The sequence below is a fragment of the Malania oleifera genome, chromosome 6, assembly GCF_029873635.1.
Source record: "Malania oleifera isolate guangnan ecotype guangnan chromosome 6, ASM2987363v1, whole genome shotgun sequence".
NCBI classification, from domain to species: Eukaryota; Viridiplantae; Streptophyta; class Magnoliopsida; order Santalales; family Ximeniaceae; genus Malania; species Malania oleifera.
In genome coordinates, this window is record NC_080422.1 from 45,985,219 (window position 1) to 45,990,539 (window position 5,321).

Here is a 5,321-nt window from a genome sequence, read left to right on the forward strand (position 1 = left end):
CTTCCCGCCGCTGTTGTTGCTTCCCCCTCCTCCCTTCTTGTAGTTCTCCCTCACCGATTTCAATGCTGCCACCAACAACTACAACTCAGACTTCATCGTCACTGAGAGCGGGGAGAAAGCCCCCAGCGTCATGTACAAGGTCGCCTCCCGAACCGCCGGTGGATCACCGTCAAAAAGTTCACCAAACTCACTTGGCCTAACCCTAAACAAAGAAGTGTTAAACCCGACCACTCTCCATAGGTGTTCTATGCTCCAATCCGCAAAGATCTCAGATCTAAACAGGTACAATCTTCTAGATTTATATTTTTTTTCATTAATCAACCATTGACTTTTGACTTTCATTTTTATGATTCTTTGTATTAATCCATTCTTTTTGTTTTTTCTTTTGGGTAAAAATATGCTTAAGAAAATTTCTAGGTTTTGTTTATGCAACTGAATCTATTCGAATTCCTAGTAGATCCATTGTCAAATTTATCCAATATCGTTCTTTCTCTCGCTTGTGATTTCTCTCCTCGTCTCTAAACATAGGATGAAATGGGGCTCATTGTGTATAAATACTGGGTTTAGGGATGAGGGTTATTGGTGGAATGCCAATTTGCGAAGGTATGCTATGCTAACTTCTCCCCTCTTGGTCGTTGGATACAAATGCTTTTGGGGGTGAGTTTGATCTATGTTTGTTTGTAATATTGTTGCAATTAGGGTTTTAATCTGTGATTGCAGTGAATCTGTGTACAATAAGTCGATGCTCTAGAAAAAAAGGAACGAAGGAAGCATGGTAATGTGCACAAAGATTGAATATTAGGTCATCATGTCTGCCCCCATTGATGCCTTTCAACTTTGATTTAGGGGCCTCAATCTGACCTAAATTCTTTATTTCCCTCTCTTTCCTCTCTGGTTTGAGTTCTTTTTATTGTTCATAGTTTTGGTTTTTATTTTTACTATGTTCATAAGAAATCTTTGTTTGAAAAATTTTCAATTATTTGTTTTCTTTAAAAAAAAAAATCATTTATCCTAAAATATCCAAGTTTTAAGAAAGTGCAGTGTTGGGAGTTCATGATTCAGGCTTAATTTGAAATTTAGTCATTTTCATAGAATTACTTTTTAATTTATTTGAGTTGATCTTTATTCTTAGATTGTAGAATAGGTTTTCTAGAGAGCATAGAAAAAAAAAGGAAAATATAAATTATTTATATTTCTTTTATATTCTTTAATAGTTAAGCATAAAGAGATCCTTTCCTTAAGTTTCAATGGGCCTTAAACTTTGTTCAAATAATTTGGGTAGAATTTTTTTTTTTTGGGACAATTGAAGAGAACAAGATTTTTTGTATTAATCCCAATTACTTTTTGAACCGACCTGGGCCTTGGTGCGATCCCAATATCATCTTGGGTTTGTCTCTCTCCTCCCAAGGCATTGCCTCCATTGTAATAGGAAAAAAAAACTCAAAATAATTTTTTCTGTCAAACAATAATAACAAAATACCTTTAGGTTGCATTAAACTTGATTTTATTATATCTTTTGGCTAGCTCAAATTTGTTTTCCTCAGCTAGCCTTCTCATCAATATGATTGGCACACTCCATCTCAATCAAATCACTTTTCCTTATTTTATCGTTTCTTAATAGAAGGGGAAAAGAGGAAGAAAAAGTGTTGCATTGTTTATGAGTTAAGGTATTTCATATGAAGCCTTGTCACACTACTCACTCACAACAGTGTTTCTGTTGACAAATGTTGGAAAAAAATTAATGCTTCTGTTTAACTATTATGACTTGATAAAAATCTTACAGGTTGTCTTTGGGAGCTGAATGTTAAGGTGTTATTCCAAGAGGAGGGGTGAATTGGGTTTATAAAAACTCTTTTAAGTGTTATTAAAAAATTTTAGCTTTTTGTATATTTAAGCAAACACACAAGAATGACTTAATTTTAAATCATCCACGATCCAAATATAAACAAAATATCAATCACAAACACAAATTCTAACCAATCAATCAACCACAATACTTAACCAAGATTTCAGAAAGCTTGCTGGACTTTCTTTATTTTCAGCATTTGCCAATTTTCAGCTTATAGCCCTGTATGAATGATTTTTATGCGCATCTTTTAAATAATATTTCCGCAAGTGGTTAATCAACGTACTCCCATAAAGGTTTCCGTGAAATATTAACCAACATACTTTCTTATATTTAAAAGGTCTTCTTCAATCTCAGTTTCAACAACCCTACACTTTGAAACACAATTTGTATGTATGTTGAAAATTTAAATAGAAAAAGGTAGAGAGAGTGAGACATATATTTTTTACAAGGTTATGCTTATCCCTAGCTTACATCCTCGCCTTAGGCAAGATCACCTAAGGATTCCACTAACTCGTTCGTTTGTGGGCGGAACAAACCGATTACAATCCTCCTTTAGGGTAGAGCCCCCTCTCCAAGCGATACCCCATGCTTGATTTCAATGATTCAATAGTCCTAAACCATTAAGAAAACAAGAGATAAGAAAGAAATCTTGGGTACAAGAAGCGCTCTAAGAAAGAGCAAGTTAGTACATGTTTAAGAAAAAAGTATACTTCAAAGTAAATATCAATATGCAATGAAATTAAAGCTCAATGTAAACTTATCACCGGTATAATCTTTCTAGCATTGAAAGATTCAAAATTTATGCTCAATTTTGGTGTGAGAATTTCATCAAAAACTCAGTAGAGAATATCAGTAAGATGTGAGCAAGATAGCCTTTGAGAATTGATAGCACTTGAGAGTATTTAATTGCTGAATAATTTCTTGGTGTTTTAAAATCTTTGCCTTAGGGGCTATATATAGAATTTAAAAAGTGTATTCCTTGTTCCCTAAGTTTACTTGGAGTGTTTCCTAAGTTTGCACAAAATTTGGAGCCCAAGAAACCAAATCTAGAAACTTTCCCATACTGAACTTTTAAAAAGTTTTGAATGTCAGTCGCCTGTCTAAAAAGGGTCAGGCGCCTGTCTTTTTCAAATCTAGTTTAATTTAAAAAGTCAGTGTGTAGTCAGCCTCCTGGAAAAACCAGGTCAGTCACCTCAGTTGTCAAGGTCAGGAGCCTGTCAGGGTAAGTTGAGGCATCTAGCACCCTTCTGGATGCCAATCTTAAAAAACATAAAAGGGTCAATTGCTTGTCTGTTTTAGGTCAGGCGCCTGGGCATTTGAAAAACTTGTTTTTTTAAGACTTTTATTTCAAAAACTCCTTTTGCTCCTAGGGCCTTTTAATTTGTAACTTTGAAAAACATTTTTCAAGGTCTTGAAAATAGGTCTCTAGGTCTTTATTATTCCTAAAGAGCTTCAATGCATTCATATTGAACTTTAAATTGAAGTACTTATATAAGACTTCCTTAAGACTCTAAAACTTTCAATTCTTGAAGTCTTCATGTATGTCCTTGCTTTGAGTTCATCTTGTCTTAAGCTTCAACATTCTTTGAGCTTTCATAATATTTGTCAAACTTTGATTTGGGCTTTGTCGAACTTTGATCTAAGCTTTCTTTGAATCACTTGTTTGTAGGTTTACAATGTACTCTTGTGATTACATGATTTTGAACTTTCTAATACTTGATTCCTGAAACATCACCACTTTAAAAGCATATTAAATTCCCTTGATTTGTTATCATCAAAATAAGAGTCATAAGCCTTGTTAGGTCAACAATCTCCCCCTTTTTGATGATGAAAAATAAGGAGCAAAAAGGAGTGAACCTTAAAAAAAAAAAAAAAGGCTTCCCCTTACAATAAGCATGCATATAACAATAATCATGAAAAGTTTTAGTATTAAAGTTTAGATTCCATGTAAGTTCATTTTTCAAGATCCATGTATTAGTCAAAAATCAGTACAAACTTATCAGTACAAACTTAGGCTCATGATGTGTTCAAACAATTTAGAAGTTTAGTTTGTTAGAAGTTTAGTTTGCATGTTATCTTTAATATTTTTAGCATGTTATCTTTAATATTTTTAGTCTTTTATCTTTTATATCTTTAGTTCTCTTTTGCTCACATTGGTCTCCCTATTTTGACAACAATCAAAAAGCGATGAAAAAACAACAAATGTAGGCACAAAGTAGCACACACAAAAGAAGATCGATATATTCATCCTGATTGATACAAGTGTAAAGAAAAGTCTTGAGAAATAGAACAAAATGCAAAATCGAGAAACTGAAAGTCAATACAAAAAGACTTCTAAGATAATAACAACTAAGATCAACATCAATCAATCATCATCAGTGGCTGCAACATCATCATCTACATCAGTATCATCTGCTTCATCAGATTCTTCAGATTTATCCTTGGATGCATCATCATTAGCTTCAGTGTCCTCGGAGTCGTCATCAGATGCAACATCACTAAGAGGTGTAGAGCTGATGTCCATAGGATCTTTGCCTCGTGAGGAACTAACCAAATGTTTCTCCATACGACCAAGTCACTAGTCTAGTGAGGAACAATGAGTCTCTACAACTGTGACCTTCTCTTAAAAAGAAGCAAGACCAGATTGCATTGCTTGACTGAAAATGGTGTAATGATTATAGAGAGGGAGGAACCAAGAAGGTGTCCTCGTCCTGTGGAGTAAACTATGGCTCGAAGGGCTGAGCAGGTATAGGATGCTCAGGAGCTTGCGGGGGTTGCCTACGACCTCTGCGAAACCACCCTTGAGTGTATTTCTTATATCCTATTAACTTAAAGGTTGTGGAAAAGAATATGTCATAATGAGTCCTTTTTTCCAAATTGGATATCGGTGTGATGACTTGATAATGGGCAAACAATAAAGATAGAATCCCACTATATAGAAGAACGATACGAGGAGCTTCTTCCTTCATAATCATCCATCTGATAATGAGGCTCAGCAAGTACAACTTTTTCCCTTTGAGAAGGCACCACATGACGAAACAATCAAGGAATGAAAAGTGGTCATGTGATCCTGCTCTTGGTAGGATATTATAGGTAATGAGTTTGTGCAGGATGAGTGCTTAAAGGTTCAATTGCTTGTAAAATCAGGGATTACCAAAATAAACGGGATCTTCCTCCATAATCAGTGGCAAGAACTCATGTGGAGTAAACCTTGTTCCATAATCCACTGTTTTCAACTGGGTTGCATTCAAGATCTCCTTGCTTTATATGAAATAGCTTGCCTAACGATAGTGGAGTGGGGTGGATTGAATGCCCAATAACATCGGTTGAAAAACCCACATCCTTTTTCTCCAAATTAGTATAGAAAATTTTGATTAAGTCCGGATAGTATCTAGTGGCCTTATACTTGATGAATTTGTCCCAACCAATATCTTTAAACAATTGTAGGATTTCAAGAAAATCAGAGTCAAAA

At 34.7% G+C, this 5,321-nt stretch overlaps 1 non-coding gene across 1 annotated transcript; it reads left to right on the top strand.

The window, feature by feature from the left end:
* The first annotated feature begins 759 nt into the window (after positions 1-759).
* LOC131159086 (small nucleolar RNA snoR100) lies at positions 760-869 on the top strand. Its single transcript, XR_009137698.1, has one exon. It is a non-coding gene; the product is annotated as a small nucleolar RNA snoR100 (small nucleolar RNA).
* The last annotated feature ends 4,452 nt before the right edge of the window (positions 870-5,321 follow it).